This window comes from Canis lupus, chromosome 17 (genome assembly GCF_048164855.1).
Source record: "Canis lupus baileyi chromosome 17, mCanLup2.hap1, whole genome shotgun sequence".
Lineage (NCBI taxonomy): Eukaryota > Metazoa > Chordata > Mammalia > Carnivora > Canidae > Canis > Canis lupus.
This window is the reverse complement of record NC_132854.1, coordinates 30,065,305-30,083,374: the sequence shown is the minus strand read 5'-3', so window position 1 is coordinate 30,083,374 and position 18,070 is coordinate 30,065,305.

Below are 18,070 nucleotides of genomic sequence, written 5' to 3'. Positions count from 1 at the left end.
CTGTTGATGGATTTTTCTGCTATTCTTCTTTTTATATTTTATTTTGATAAAGATCAGTTAAACAGGTTACAATGTTATTTCTTTGAATGAGATTGCTATAACAGTATAATTTTACTAAGTAACAGAATATGAATCTTTAAACCAGTGACACCGATATTTCTCATTGCAAATGACAAATTTCCATTAATCACTGGGTAAAGGATGGACTTAAAGTTATGATGTAAAAGTAGTTCATGTAAAATTTTTCACTAGTCAAAATACTTAAATTTTTTTTTGAAAATATGATTTTAAGACATTTCCATGTGAATTTACATATGTCTCTCTCTCTTTTTTTAAGGAGGCTATATGTGGACAGTTGCCCTGTTTGTCTCTCTTTTTATTAAGAGTACTGATAGTTCTTTGTGGGAATTGTTCTTTTACAAATATTGAAGAGTCATAATCTTAAGGACCCATATACAAAATTTATATATGAGCCTCCATTGTGTGCTCACTTGTAGATTGTTTGTTCCCTATGTTAATCAATGTCTCCTAAATATGCTCCATATGAAAAACGTCCTATAATTTAGGATCCAGGAAGACTTTCATCCCCGATAAAATTTTTTTGCTCCCTGATATTGAAAAATGATAAATCAGCATTTTTTTAGAATCAGCATTTTAACTAGTTTCTAATCAACTATTCCCATTCATTGAAAAGATATAGATCTAGATTTTTTGTTCATATTCTACAGATTTTTTCTTTTATATATTCTTACTTCTAAATTATTACCTTTTAAAATTTACTTTCTTTGTTGTGGACTGCCTTATATCTCATGTAGAGATGCAGTTGGTGTGAGTAGAATATCCATGATTTTTTCAGGATCTATGTCAAGGCATAGCTGGGTCACACCAAATTTTTTACTATAACTGGCCAAGTCATAGTAAAGCTCTAGTGTTTGTACAAATAAATGAGTATAAACATGAATAAGGTCCTTTAATGTTTGCTGTCCTCAAAGAAGTTTTTAGGATAACCAGGCTGGGCAGGGCCATTGTATTTCAAAACTTGCTCTCGCGTCACAAGGAAATTCAATTAACCCATCTATGCTAATTATTATATTCTTTCCATCTGACTGTGGTACATTATTGCAATGAATTTGTGGAGACAATACTGCACCCAAAGTATGATGCCAGCATAAAAATATCTAGCACTTTGTAGATTACTAAAGGGGATATTTTACTTCTCCAGTTATCTCCATAGGCATTTTTCTCTCAAATCCTTTATTTAATGACTTAATTAAATGGGTCTTCAGAAGTCCAAAACAATGCATATGATTCCTATTTGTGGCAACACAAATGAATTTTTCATGGTGGAGGAAATAAATCTCTGTAAGTCCAATTCTCATCTGAATGGGTTTTAATGTCTTTAATTTCTACTGCATCTTTGCTATTTAAAAGGCTTTCTATCCAATCTCAACCCACAACTCCTGGAGTCACTGTGAATGTTTGGATAGCTAGTCTGAAAGTGGTTAAGAACAGCTCCAAATCCATTGGGGGAGATTGGAAATCATTATCAGTGGATGAAGAGACAAACTTTTGAGAGACATCTTGTTGTCTATATGCTGCATCTGTTCCATCTCCTGTGACAGCAAGCACTCTGAAGAGCTAGCTTTGAAAAAGGAGAGTGATGTTATCTCCCAGACAAACTTGAAAAGAGTAAACAATGCATTCCTCTCTGTTTAAGTACGTCACACTGCTGATTTCTTGCATGTAAGAGTTTACCAAAGAAAATCTGGAACCACTAAATGCTACTTGCTCAACCAGTACCCTGTAACCATAACATTCAGCTCCTTGAAAGAAAGAAAGAAGAAAGTTGAGGAATATTTTAAATTATCCAAAGTCCCTCTAACTAGCAGATGTACCAGTCTGTCATGAAGGAAGTCAATGATGTTTGTCAATCCTTGTCTATAACTCAGTTTTAAATTTTATAAGTATGATAGGGATGCCTGGGTGGCTCAGTGGCTGAGTGTCTGCCTTCAGCTCAGGGTGTGATCCTGGAGCTCGGGATTGAGTTCCACATTAGGCTCCCTGGGAGGAGCCTGCTTCTCCCTCTGCCTGTCTCTGCCTCTCTCTCTGTGTCTCTCATGAATAAAAAAATAAAATCTTAAAAAAATAAATTTTATGAAAATGATAATGCTATTTTTTCCAGTTGTAAGTGACAGGAGTTAAACTGGACTGCCTTAATATCAGTGATATTTTATCAATGTCTCATAGAATAAAACAAAAACCCTGGGAAAGTGGGTACTACATTTTTAAGAAAATCAATGAATGCATGCTAAGCTTTTTGTCAAAATCAATTCAGTGATTACCTTTCTATTTTAGAGTAAGAAAGCAATAAAAAATAGATTAAGAAAACAATTAAAAAATATGTTAGAACTTTTAGCTACATTGACCTTCAAAATTTTCAGGGAAAATCAAAGGCAGATAAATATTCAAGGCTAGTGAGATTGACCTCATGAAGTGGTTAGCAAATAAGAAGTTTTGGGGAGAGAGTGCTCAAAAGTCCTATTGATACATGGTTCCATTTAGATATCTCCTTCCCCAGTAAACCATTAAGCATTTGTTCTGTTGTTTCAAGACCTAAAGATCCTTTTGATGGCAGAACACGACACACTGACACTTAGATGAAAGGCAAAATTCTATTCCTTACAGTTCCAAAGGAGAGAAGGCTGCTAGGCAGGGCTGTACTAGTGGTTGCACCTGGGAACAGGGTACCAGCTAGGTGGAGCTATAGAGGGGAGTTTATTGTGGCCTTGGGGTGGGATTATTTAGGTTTCTGGGCTCCCTGTGGATTGGCTGATTTGAATGGTTTCAGATCCAGGATTATAGGGGTTGTTCCTAGTTGGTGGGTACCTACCTGGACATGGGGTAATTAGGGCTCTTATAGGAGCCCAGAGTCTGGGAGAACAACAAGGATTGTAGTTGGAGTATGAACTTAATCAGCTATTCAAGAAGAGGAGCTGATTTGAGTCAGAACTCAAAACTAGGTCAAGATAGCATTTAAAAAACAGAGAAACTATGTGACATCTGTGTCCAGTATTGTATACAGGAAACAGCAGGTGTGTGAGAAAATGTGCCACTATTAAAGAAACTCTGGACTAGAAAAGCCAATTTCTGGCAGGACCAAATTCCCATTTATACACACAAGAGTTCTGCAAGGTGCACAATAAAGAGAAGATCATCGAAGGCATCGAAATTACTTCAGACTCTGGTTCAAAAAGTCTGTATGCATTTCTACAGGCTATATCTCTCTACAGACTTCACTAATTTCCTATAAATGTCTACTTTTTTCTTTAAAAACAACTGTACAGAGATATAATTTATGTAGCATAAATTTTATATGATTTAAATAGACGATTTAATGATTTTTAAAGTAAATTTATAGAATTTTGCAACTGTTGCCACAATCCATTTTTAGAACATTCTCACGATCCCAGAGAGATTCCTGAGGCCACTTGTCATCAGTTTTCTTTTCAAACCCCAGTCCTAGACAATCATTAATTTATTTTTGTCTGTATAGATTTGCCTTTTCTGGACATTTCATATAAATGAAATTATACAACATGTAGCCTTTAGATCTGGATTTTGTAACTAGCTTTGACTTAGCATAATGTTTTTGAGGTTCATCCATAGCATAGCATATGTCAGTACTTTGTTCCCTTTGGATTGATGAATAGAATTCCATTGTATGGATATACCACATTTTGTTTATTTACTCATCAGTTGGAGGATATTTGGGTTATTTCCAGTGTAAGGACATTATGAATAAGGCAGCTATGAACGTTTGTATACAAATCGTTATGTGAACATATGTGTTCATTTTTTGGGATGTGTACCTAGGAGTGGAATTATGTAGTCATATAATACATTTATGTACAACATTTTGAGACATTGTGGAAGTATTTTCCAAAGTGGCTGCACCATTTTACATTCTCAGCACCAGTGTGTGAGAGTTCTAATTTTTCTATATCTTCACCAGCACTTGTAATTGTTTATCTTTTTGATTATATCCATTCTAGTACTGTGTGTCAACATTTACTTCTTAGTATTGATTTGATAGTATGTTTGTAATATATATTTACTCTAGAAGTCAGTTCTAGTCCCTGAGATGAGAATATTACCTTCTGTCTTGGAGCTTGTTCACCAACCCCAAGGAAAGCCTTTTGTTCTGGGAAATGGGCTTGCACCTGTACACTATCCTGGCAGGGTCCCAGAATATGTGAGGGACATTTCCCTATTGATTCCATGGTCTAACCAGAAGGTCATGAAAAGGTCATATGATAGAGGGAAAATAAGTGCTTCTTTAAAAAAAAAAAGATTTTATTTATTTATTTGAGAGAGATGGCGAGAGAGAGCAGGAGCAGGGGGAGAGGGAGAAACAGGCTCCCCACTGAGCCAAGGAACCCAACATATGGACATATGGGGGTCAATCCAAAAATGCTGGATCATGACTTGAGCTAAAGGCTGATGTTTAACTGACTGAGCTACCCAGGGCCCCAATAAGTGCTTATTTCAAGCTTCACCTTTGACAAATAATGCAATGGTGGTAAATATCTGAGAATTAATTATTTTTGCTTTGTTGTCCTTAGTTAATTGGCAGCATGTAACAGAAGTACTTAGGAGTGATAGATGGTAGACTTAGATGAGATTATCTGTGCTTCAAAATGGATTTGTTAATGGGGAAAGAAGTTTGTATAATGAAGTTGAAATTAGGGGTCAGAATGTGGATCACTACTTACTGGACCCTTGAGTGGGTTCTGGGATTTAGTTGCCTTATTTGTACAATAAAAATGGTAAAATAATTAGAGGATTCCATACTTTTGTTGTTGAAGAACTTTCTTACCTAGTTATGTTAATCAGAAATAAGAACACTTGCTCTGTTAGAAATGGGGTGAGAAGACACACTCTTGCTAAAGTTTTGCTTTCTCTTAGTTTAGTGCCATTAGTGATCCCTAGAAATCCACAGTAAGGAAATCATTGGCTGTATCATCTGTAAAATCCCCACTCAACAACTAGGAATCTATCAGTATACAAGATTTCCAATTTTAGGAAAAGTTTTCTTCTGTTGTGTTGTGTGGATTTTACCACTGTAAGCAAACAGCTGGCATTAGGGGAGCTCAAAACAAAGCTCAAAATAACTAAAAATAAGCTCAAAATAACTTACTAATATTTTGCATAAAATTCAAATATATAATTCTACTAATAATCCAGAGTATTTTGTAAGGCAAAAATTGTTCCATAAAAGATTGAGAGATTTTTACCCAACTTAACTTAAAGGGTTAAAATGGAAATGCTTACAGTTTTTGTAATAAAACCTCTTGAGAGGAACCACTCATAACACATCATTCTCATGAGTGGACTTGCATAAATTCACCAAACTAGTTTCGTTAATTCACCAAACTAGAGCACATCCACTACTGAACCAGGTACTGGGAAGTCTATTTAATTGATATGAGATTTCTTTTATGTAGGGAAATTGTCTTGGAAGAAGACTCTAGTGGGATTTAATTGGGAAAGGTCTAGCCTTTGTTAATAAATTCAGATTTTTATAATTGTGATGACTCTCCCTTATTTATGTGATGAAATCATCTCTGTCTGTTGACATTCAGCTACCCTAGGAACATTATTTGGGAACCCAGAGTGTCTGATAATATCACAGCTAAAGTAGGAATAAGAGGTGATTTGTGATCCCTTATGGGCAAATGGTTATGATTAAATGGAAAGATGTTGAGATCAGGAAAAAAAGACAGAAAACATGATTAAACAGAAGATTTTGCATGTGTTGGAAAATTATCTTAGGCAAATCTTTTAGTCTCAAGAGAGAACTTAGCCATGCTTCCCATTAGTGCAGTTTGATTATTTATAGTGTGCTAAAGTTCAAAAAATATTAGAATGGCATTTTAACCCAAACTTACATTTCTATTTTCTTTTTAAGAGAAAGGAAGACTAAGCTAAATTCTAGAGAAGGGATCTGAATTTTCTTTATTGTCCTCTGTATTCCCACTCCCATCTCTTATGCCTCTAAGTTTGGCAGGTACCTAGAAGGAGAAGGGAATTCGAATAGTATTTTGAGGGTTCAATAAAAGGTATATTTTATCCAAAAATATATATATAAAATGTGTGTGTCTCTGTTTCTTTCTTTATGAATTTGGAATAATAACCTTTTCTTAACTTGCATACCTCATAAAGATGTCATGAGTTTTTTTTTAATTTTTATTTATTTATGATAGTCACACACACACACACACACAGAGAGAGAGAGAGAGAGAGAGAGAGAGAGAGAGGCAGAGACACAGGCAGAGGGAGAAGCTGGCTCCATGCACCGGGAGCCCGACGTGGGATTTGATCCTGGGTCTCCAGGATTGCACCCTGGGCCAAAGGCAGGCGCCAAACTGCTGCGCCACCCAGGGATCCCTGTCATGAGTTTTTTTAATTACTCACAGAAAAGACTAATTTAGGTAGAGCTTATTATTATACCCTTAAGTTATGTTGCTTATTACTGAGGTAACTAACTTCTTGGATCTAAGTTATCCCATGGCTTAGACTACCATAAAAAGATATCTTTGTTTTTTTCAGTAGGCAGTTTTAGAGTTGAAATTATGGAATATTAAGGAGGTATCTTTACACATGTTTACTTGCTCAACTGAAAAAATTACCAGGAAAAAATACCTTGTTTCTTGTCTCTGAGTTGTTACTTTCTCATACCTTTCAAAGGGACCTGGTCAACTATCCATAATCCAATATCTAAAATGCAAGGAGTGAAGTTCGCTTTCATCACTTTGCAGTTCTTTGATGCACTTTGAAATGTAGAATTGTTTTCACTATAATATAGTTGTTGCCTTCTTGATTTTTAATTTAAAGAATCTAGAAGAATATGACATACCATGTAGATGTTACCTCATGTCTTTTTAGGTACACATGTTGTAAAAAAATATGTTAATTCATCTAAATAATTCCCAGAAACAGCAATCCCAAAGCAGGTGACTGTATACCTACTGGAGAGAGCACAGGACAAGGATTCAGAGTCCTGAGCTTTCATTCTGGCTCTTTGGGCAACCAGTTGCATGATCCTGGCCAACAACACTCAATAATTGGCTTGGAACCCAAAAGGTACACCATAAATACTTGGTGAGTGGATGGATTGACTTAGCTAATATTTGTTACATGTCCACCATATTTTAGACACTGTTGTAGGTGTTAGAATTATAGTAGTAAAGCAAAGATTCCTAGTCCCTGCTCTTATAGAGCAGAGATTCTAGTTGAAGAAGATAGACAACAAAACAATAAAATCTATAGTGGCAGATGGGATAAGCACTGTTATGGAGAAAAATAAAGCAGAAAAAGGAGGTGACATAGATTGAATGTTCGTGTTCCATGAAAATTCATGCATTTAAACAATCTCCAAATAATGGCATTTGGAGGTAAGGCCTTTGGAAGGCAATTAGTTCATGAAGGTGGAGCCCTTATGCCAGAGATCAGTGCCTTTTTAAAAGAAGTCCAGAGAACTCCCTCACCCCTTTTGCCATGTGAGGAGACAGTGAGAAGATAGCCATCTATTAACTAGGAAGAGGACTCTCACCAAACACTGAAAAATAAATTTCTGCTTTTCATAAGCTACACAATCTACAGTATTTTTATTATAGCAGCCCAAACTAAAACAGGGAAAGTGGAAATACCAGGTAAGGGACAGTTACTATATTACATAGGGTGGTCTGGAAAAGTTAACAGCTAAGTAGATGCCTCAAGGATGTGAAAAAGAACACCGAGTCAGAGAGATTATATACACAGGCCCTGGGAAAGAGCATTAAGGGCATGTTCAAAGAAGAGTAAGGAAGTCAATGTGGCTACTGTACAATGAGTGAGAGGTAAGAGGAAGGAGTTGAGAATGTGTCAGTAGCAAGATGTAGTGTCTGTAGGACAGAAAATTGACACAGATTTTACAATATGGTGGCCATGGGTCACCTAAACAAAAGTGTTTTTAGTGTAGTACTGGAGAGCAAAAATTATAGTTATTCTATATAAAAAGTGTTTTTCTTCTTTATTCACTATTTAGTGAAATACTTGGGGTTATAGAAAAATTAAAGCTTTTCTAAGGAGAGGGTTTTTCTTCTCAATTGTGAATTAGAAAACTTTTGGGGTTGGGGTCAAAGGTCTCAGCAGAGAATAATGATCTGATTTATCCCAGGAAATGGTTTTGGGGAAATAAGGACAGAAGCAGACAGGTTACTGCAGTGATGCGGGGGTGGGAGGCGGGGGAAATGAAAATGGTTTAGACCATGAAACTAAGTGTTGGATATGGAGAGAAGTGGTCAGATTCTAGATGTTTCTTGAAGGTAATTTCAATAGAATTTGCTAATTGGCTAGATGTTGATTATACAGGAGAGAGAGAGAGAGTTGGCAATATCAGGACTTTAGTTTTGTTCATGTTAATATGAAGGCACCCAGTAAATATCCAAGTGGATTTATCAAGCAACATTTGGCTATACAAATCTGAAATCCATACAGGAAGTTGAGACAAGCAATGTAACTTTAGGAGTCATCAGCATATAGAGAAAATGTAAAGCCAGGAGGCGAGGTGGGATTACTTAAGGAGTGAGTGTAGAGAGCAGAGATAAGCAGTCTGAGCACTGAACCCTGGACTGCTCCAATGTTTAGTTTTAAAAAATGAAGAATAAAGGGAACTGAGAGGGGAAAAGCGAGTAATATCTTAAAAACCAAGGGAAGATAGTGTTTCAGGAAAGAAAGAATGATTGATCATCTGTGTCAAATACGGCCGCTAGATTTAGAAAGGGCAGAACTGACTATTAGATTTAACCACATGGTAGCCACAAGTGACCTTGATAAGAGTGGATTTAGTGATGGAGATGTAGAGTACATCCTCTACAGGCAGTGGTTCTTTACCTTCCTTCAGTGATGCAGTAATGGATGCAACATGGTATTTCCATATCCGGAGCTCCTCATTTAGTCAGGGGCCACAAACATAGGCGATTATGTGATGATATAATAGAAATATGTATAAAGTGCAATAGAACCATTGATGTTTTTGTTTATTGCATTATTTTTAATATATTGATTTTTAATATATTTGATGTGATGTAACCCATTGTAGTCATTATTTTCTTGATTACTCAAATGACGCTTCTTTGGTTAGGGGGAACCCCTTCAGGCTGGCTCCTAAGTCTTTGATAATTTCCTTGCCCTCTGCTATTATAAGAAGTACCGGACCCACATTATACATATTCTACTTCAGTGCTATAGTCATTCATTTCTACAATGAGAAATCTTTCCTGTGGTTAATATTATTTAGAAACTATAATCTGGACACTTGTGATAGTACATCTTGCAACCGTATTTGGTGATTTTTTTCTAGGGCTTTGTAATAGAAAAAAACTAGAAAATACATATTTTAAGAGGAAATATATTGTGGGTTCATTAGGATATTTACAATTCAATACAGGATTTCAGAGTTTCTATGTAAGTTCTTTGCTTTAGTCTAACTTTTAGTTTAGAAGTTAAAGTAAACAATCTTTACTTGTTCTTTTACCAAAAAATTATGGTTTCTAGTGACACTAACATTAAAGGACAAGGTATTCAAGTTACAAAGTGAAGCTGAAATGGCCCTTCTTTCTACAGACACTGTTGGGCTGAAGTGATTTAGGGACTCCAGGGCATACAGCACTGCATGGTGTGTCAAATGAGACACCCGTTGAAGAGTAGGCAATTAGAATTTTAAATGACATCAATCCAGGTTAGTGTGAGGTTGCTGATAGTATTTTTTAAAAGATTTTATTTATTTATTCATGATAGACACACACAGAGAGAAAGGCAGAGACATAGACAGAGGGAGAAGCAGGTTCCATGTAGGGAACCCTATACGGGACTCGATCCCAGGACTCCAGGATCACGCCCTGGGCTGAAGGCAGATGCTCAACCGCTGAGCTACTCAGGCATCTCATGCTGATAGTATTTGGAGCTAAAGAAGTTCTTATGCAAGTTTAATTCTGAAATTCAGAGATTATATCAGAAGGAAAGGCCTTACTTTGAATGAATGGAATGAAGAAAAGATTCACTGCTTATCAAACACTGAGGGCTTTACAAGATTTTCAACGGTTTGTCTTCTCCAGAAAATCAGATTTACATGTTACAGGCTGCAGGACAAAGGAGGCAGCTACTGAGGGGAGCAGTGTTTTCTCATCCAGGGCTGGGTTTTAAAAATGCTTCAAGGAGTTGGAGGTCAGGGAGTCTGTATGTGAGTGTGTGGTATGTGCATTCCTACATGAATAAGTGTGCATGTATGTGTATGCACATGTGTATGTGTACGTATGTGTGTAGTAAGGTAGAAGCAGGATGGGATAGGTGGTTAAAAATATTCCTCTCAGGGCAGCCCTGGGTGGCTCAGCGGTTTAGCGCCGCCTTCAGCCCAGGGCCTGATCCTGGAGACCCGGGATCGAGTCCCACATCGGGCTCCATGCATGGAGCCTGCTTCTTCCTCTGCCTGTGTCTCTGCCTCTCCCTCTCTCTGTATGTCTTTCATTAATAAATAAATAAAATCTTTAAAAAAAATCCTCTCAGTGCTCAGGTTACAAGTACCATAGTTTAAAAGTCATGATTATGTGCAGGCCCTGGCTGGAGGTGGTAGTTAATAGCTTTTTGAGACCAACTTATTAATATTTGCACATAGGATGAACAGGACATATTTCTTCACATCAACTTTTTAAAAATATTTTATTTATTTATTTCAGAGAGAGAGAGAGAGAGAGTGAGTATGAATCAGGGCAGGAGGGAAGCAGAGAAGAAGGAGAAACAGATTTCCTACTGTGCAGGGAGTCCAACACTGAACTAAATCCCAGGACCCTGGGATCATGACCTGAGCCAAAGGCAGACACTCAACCAACTGAGCCATCCAGGCACCCCTCTTCACATTCACTTTTTATCAACTCCATTTGCACACCACATGTTTATTACCAATATCTAAAGAGGAAGAAAAACATGCAGTACCTAATTTTGGTTTCCACTTTTAGATTGATACTATATATGGTCTTACTGCTTACCCCTATTTCTGGCACAGTTGATTTCTTAGGAATCACAGTATTTGGAAAGAGATGAACTCGAAATCCTTTTGACTAATTCATGACTTTTCTAAGTAATAGAGTTGGAGGTTGTGGCTAATAATTTCATGGAAGTGCTTTTGAAGAGATTCTGCAGTTTGGGGTGTACATTAGGGATAAGAGAAGCAGGCTTGTTGTCCTTAAGTGGCCCATATTAGAGGAAAATTATCATAACACAGTAATGGGTTCTTGGGATTGACACTAGCCTGATTTATTTATTCCCAATTGCTATTGTGAGCTGAATAGCCTATAATTTGTTTTGGATATATTGGGGTTTATCTGAATTTATTATTCTATTTGCCACGCCTGGACCTATTGACACTGGTTTACATCAGAGTAAAAATTTAAAGTTGACATTAAAACAATAATTTCTCAAGCAATAGTCTTGGAAACAAACTATCTAATGCTTTTCTATAAAGTAATTTCTTGGCTCATGTTTTTCTTGGTAAAGGCAAGCTTAAAATGTTTTGTTGGGGTACATACATGCCTGTTACACAAGATATCTGTCTGGGTAGTGGCAAACAATGTTTTACAGAAGAAAATAGAAAAGTCTTATTTCATTATAATATCAATCACTTTCCTTTTCCATAAAGGAAAGGCCATCTATTCATGCAAGTGGTCTGAGTTCAGGTCATGTTGCTCTATTTATGACAAGTAAGATGTGGTGTTTTCCTATGTCGCTAAGTTCAGAATAGGCTCCAGGCTTGAGGTAAAATGAAAAAGTACACTACTAGAATAGTAGTCATTGCTCTCACTGACTATAGTCTATGGATAAAAGAAGAGCCATCAATTCAGGAAAGAATTATAAAACCAAGCAATTTGTTAGAGGAAAAAATTGTTTTTTGGAAGATTTCAGGTAGTTGGGTTATTTTTTCAGAACAAGAGGATATTTAAGGCTGAATAAACAATTGTCTTAAAATTATTTTAGAGAATATTTCTTATAGATGTTTCACTCATTCAATATATATTACTTGTCCACACACGCTAAGCATGCAATGGTGAATAAGATAGGTGAGGATCCTGCCCTTAAAGAGTTTTGCCTGGGAGAGCCTTCCACCCCCAAATCAAGCAAGCAAATCAAGAATAAAGAAATCACAAATTGTGATAAGAGCTGTGAAGGAAGCACACAAAGATCTCAGATAGAGAGTCTAATACGAGAGTACTTTCTTTCCAGTCTCAGCTTAAATGTCTCCTCTAGACTGGGCATTAACTTTAGAGGGAGTAGCATTAAAATTGAGACCTGAAAGCGAAAGAAGGAGCTTGCTATGCCAAAAGTGGCAGAAAATGGCAAGGAAAAAGTCTTCTAACCTCTTTGTAGGTACAGAGGCCCTGAGGCAGGAAACTGGTTGGCTTTGAGGACCCAGAGGAAAACAGCTGTGCCTAGAGGATGCAGACCAAAAGGAGGAGTGACCCAAGAAAGTGGTTGGAAAGATAGGAGAAGTCTACATCATGCAGATATTATAGCTCCTGTTAAAGACTTTGGACTTCTGGGACACCTGGATGACTCGGGTTGAGTGTCTGCCTTCGGCTCAGGGCATGATCCCAGAGTCCAGGATCGAGTCCCACGTCGGGCTCCCTTCATGGAGCCTGCTTATCCTTCTGCCTATGTCTCTGCCTCTCTTTGTGTCTCTCATGAATAAATAAATAAAATCTTAAAAAAAAAAAAAAGACTTTGTATTTCATTTCAAGTGTAAGGAGAGTTTATTGAGGGGTTAAAGTAGGTAGTGTCATGATTCAATATACATATAAAATATTACAATTTTACAAATATGGAAGTGGAGAGACCAATCAATAGACAGATCCAATATCCAGATGATGACAGTCTCTCCCCACCGCTGCCCCACCCCACCAGGCAGAAGCAAGGGAGGGAGAAAAGTACATGGATTTGAGAGAAACGTTGGAGTAGAATCCAGAGATAGAACTTCCTGTTGCATTGGCTGTAAGAAGTGAGGAAAAGGAAGGAGTCAATGTTCCTTAAATTACTGGGTAACTGATAGTATACTTTGCATAACAAGGGATAGAAAGCAGATGTGATGAGAAAATGAAGAGTTTTATTTTAGATATGTCAGGCTTCCTATGTTCATGGGATACTCACACAGAAATGTCAAATATGCTGTGGTAAAAAGAAATGTGGAACAGAAGGGGGGTAGGTTAATGATATAAATGTGGAAGTCAGCAGCTGCTTCAGTGTGGTGGGAATGAATTTAATCAGCTACCAAGAGAAGGAGGGAGAGAAAAGAACCTGCCAGAGACTGAGGTTCCACAAGCACGAAAGAGGCTGGGTCAGGAGTCAGAGGAACCTAAGAATGAAACAGAATGAAAACTGGGACATGGGGCACAGGAGTCACTGGAAGAGTGTTTAAAGGAGGGGAAGATGCCGGTCTCGTTGATTGCTCATTAGAGGTCTTGAGGACAGAGTAATGCCTATTGAGTTTGACAACACTGAGTTCTAGGTGATCTTGACACAGGTGTTCCAGTGGAACAGTAAGGCTGGAAGACCATTTATATTAAGTTGAGGAATTAAATAGGAAGGAAGGTCATGGAAGATAACCTTTGTCCTACTTTCTTAAGACTCAACATATTTGAACATGGAGTAATTTTATGACAGTCAAAATCAATTTCCTCTTTAAAATAAATGTAGACTATCCCTCTTCAAAGCATTTTAAAGCTACTCAGCTCCTGATGTATCTGGAATGCTTAATGGAAAATCCACTTATTAATATTAATTATGTTATGTGACCCAGAATTTAAAATTTGTCATGAGTTGCTGAGTTTGTTGAGTTTGCCTGCTTATCCAAGTCATCTCATACAAAAACTTAAATCTACATATAAGTGACTGGTGAGGTTACAAAAGAGGCAGAAGCATAATCACAAACTTCCAAGGAATTTACAATTTAAACTCAAGCTGCCACTCAATATTTATAGAAAGGGATTAGGTAATTCTTTCTTATAATAATTGCAACAAACTCCTTGTCATCCTTAACATGGTTTATTATGTATAAGGAAATGATTCTGCATAACTAACAAATTAAATATAATGTATTTCAGTTTTCCAAAGTACATTTTGTAAATATATGATTATATTTATCTTAATAACAACTTTTTAGAAACCACAAGATAAGAAAACAGAAATTTGAACCAAAATTAATTGAGTTGTCTCTCTCCTCCTTCTCCTCATATGTCTGTCTGGCTCTTCTCTTCTGTCTAAACTCAAACTCTCCTTTTATGATTCCATATCTTCACACTTTCTCAGAATTTTCTTCTCTCAAATATCTCCCTTCTTCTGTATCTCTGGCCTCTTCCTCTCTAGCAGTTTGCCTCCATCATTAATGTAAACTCTCTCAAGATTCTTGTGTATAAAAAAAAGAAAGAAAAAAGAATAATGTTTTACAAGCCCTTCAAGGCTAAGAAGTGCCAAGTCAAATTCATGTAAATGCTTTTTCTCTCTTCATTTCTGGCACACATGTGCATGCACACATGCACATCCTTTAAAATAATTACAGGCTGCCCTCCTTTTTAAAAAAGATTTTATTTATTTATTCATGAGGGACACACAGAGAGAGGCAGAGACATAGGCAGAGGGAGAACCAGGCTCCACGCGGGGAGCCTGATGTGGGACTCGATCCCAGCACTCTGGAATCACACCCTGAGCCGAAGGCAGACACTCAACCCCTGAGGCACCCAGGCATCCCAGGCTCCCCTCCTTTAACTCTGTTTGTTCTCTATGGTTAAGGGTCTGGAGGGGTGGTAAGCAGAGGATGGGCTAAATAGGTGGTGGGTATTAAAGAGGGCATTCATTGTGATGGCCACTGGGTGTTGTATGTTAAGTGATGAACCAGTAAATGCTACACCTGAACTGATATTATACCATATGTTAACTAACTGGAATTTAAAAAAAAAATTGGAGAAAGAAAAAAACCCAGGCTGGGTTGTCCTTATGAATGGCATCACATGCAATACCGACTGTCTCCTCGCCCTTTGGTGCATCACTAGGTCCAGTTTATTTGCCCTCTATATAGCTCTGTAGTCCAGCTACATCTTTCCAGGACAATTACCCTAGTCTAGGGTAGAATATTTCTTACATAAATCACCTATGGCCTTTTAACTGTTTTCTGGAACTTCACCTATGCTCTCCTCCATTGTCCACAGTGCATCCATGGTGATCTTTCTAAATATACGTCCCTGGATTAAAAGTGTCTCCCGGTCACTACCCAGGTCAAATCTGAACCTCTTACTTTGCTGTATAAACTTCTTTTTGAACTGGCTTTCTTTGTTTGTTTGTTTTTTACTCACCTGTTATTTTCTCCGTGCCTCTCTGATGCTACACACACACACACACACACACTACAGGTACACACACACATTTTCGGAAGTCATGTCCTCTCTCATCTCTAGGCTATGTGCATGTTGTCCTCTCTCCTGGAAGAAATTTCCTAGTTCTTGTCCTCTTCTGGCCAACTCCCACTCACTCTCAGACTTCAGCTTACATGTCACACCCTAGGAAGCCATTCTTAAGTACCATTGATTCTGGGCTTCTCTGCACTTTCCTATCAAAGTTCTTAACCAAACTCCATGTTGTGTGATTGATTTTTGGTCTGGTGACAGAAATAGATTAATAGCAGTTCTTATTTCAGATTTATTACTTGGGTTTCTCCACCATCTTTTATATAAGTACTGAGATAATGCATTTCCATACTGGACTCAGTGTCAATTTAAGCAATCAAATTAAGACCTTCCTAGTCTGAAAGAGCACCAGGATTATGCTTATCTATGGATTGTTGGTTATACTATATCTCAACCTCTTGAAAAAATAGTTTTTATAGTACCACCTATAATGTACTGAAATAAAATTCACTTTCAACTACCCACCATCATTTCCTTCTACCCTGTTTCTTTTGGTTTGCTAAAAGTTTAAACTTGCAAGAATTAACTTAGGAAGGCATTTGAATTTGCCTGCTTATCATATTGAATACATTGTAGTTTTAAAATCTCCTTTGGGATTTATTTGCTTAATAGATCTTTATCCACATAAATGCTTCTATATTGCCTGATCAGTAAAATAACCTGTTTATACTTCTGCCAGCCCCAAAGAATCCAGATAGTCAGCATACAATAAACATCATTGTGATTAATAAGCATAAAAAAGGCTAGCTAGTGTGACTACAGAGCTTATGATTCAGAAATGTGTCCACTTACTTCACTGTACTGCTATTCCAGTTTTTAAGACTAATTTTTATATTTATTAAACTAATGCATCTACCTAATTTACTGTAAAAATGCTTACAATGGATAATAGTAGCTTCCTGCCCCTACCTCCACTCCTTTGCTCTCATGAATTCTACACCCCTAAAATAACTTCTTTCTCATTTTTTCCCAGTTGTTTCTTACTTTTTCTATATTTTCATAGTTTCCTCTTTACATTCCTTAATAACATAGTTTTACTGCTGTTTATTGATTTTTCTTTCTTTTATTTTTAAGATTTCATTTATTTAATTTGAGGAAGAGCAAGTGAGAGAGAGTACAGATGAGGAGGAGGGCAGAGGGAGAGGGAGAAGCAGGCTCTCCACTGAGCAGAGAGCCCTATTGGGGCTTGACCCCAGGACCCTTGAAACATGATTTGAGCTGAAGGCAGAGGCTTAAACACCTGAGTCACCCAGGCACCCATTTCTTGATTTTTCAATTGGATGTTATCTATAGGCTCCTTTTTCTCTTTGTTTTTTAAATTGTGAAATATAACATATATACAGAAAAGGGCATAAGATATAACATTAAGAAATAATTATAGTAAAGAACTTTCTGGCCTGAAATGCCAATAGCAATGAGGTTGAGAAGTCTGTTGTAGAGCATGCCATTTTTTTTATGAATATATCCCCAAATTTGGCTTTTTAAATGATCACTGGTGGAGTTTGTGTTTTTCTATTTTTTGTGTGTGTGGAAACAATACTTCTATGAATATTCTGGTATCTATTTACTGGTCCTATAGCAGTTTCTCCACAGGCAGAAATTTTGGTACTAGACTAGCATATCATCAACTTCCCTAGATGGCTCTGAATTGTTTTCCAAAATGAAGATTAGATTTTTATCATCAAAAACTATGATTTAGCTTTCTTGTATCATAAACATAATGTATTAATTTCCTTCCTCCTTTTCTTCCAATTTATTTATGTCACAATCTTGGTTAAAACAAACTTGAATGTTTATTTTGGCAAAGATAATTTGCTTATATCCAAGGCATGTATCTATGATTTTATATATATTTTTCTCTACAAGAAAAAATTTGGGAGGAAGGGATTAATAATTGCCTAATTACTTTTTCTTAGCTTCTTTCCTATGGAATTTTATTCATTTATTTATCCTTAGATGCTTTCCTGGAACTACAAACTCATAAATATGGTGAAATACAACAGTCAATCTATTCTGTTTTTTTCTTGGAGATATACTTTCTTTGCTCTTTAGCTCTTAACTAGACTGAGTGCACTATGCATGGGTGGGTTGAACATAATCCACCCCTCCCTTCCATTACTTTGGGAATCATTTTTTGAGTTTTTCCTGTTCTGGATTCACCTGTTTCCTGGATTTTTAAATTTCCTTCCTTAGTTTACATAAACGTTCTTTGGTAGTGTAGCTTTACATTCTACTTTCCTCAACTTCACCTTCAAAATTCTTGTATTGCATTTTATTTCTGCTAACCTATTTTCAATTTCCAAGAGCACTTTCTCAATCTTTGAATGTTCTTTTGTTTATATAGCATTCTGATTTTGCTTCTTGTTTCTTATTGCTCTGGGAAGATTAATTTTTGTTTTTTTGAATTTTATTTGGACTCCCCGCATTTTTTCTGTTTCCTCAGTCTTCCCCCCACCTTTTTGTTTGTCTGCTTGTTTTAGGTTCTGTCTTTCACCTCAGAAGTTTTCCTAAAATGTCTACTGGCC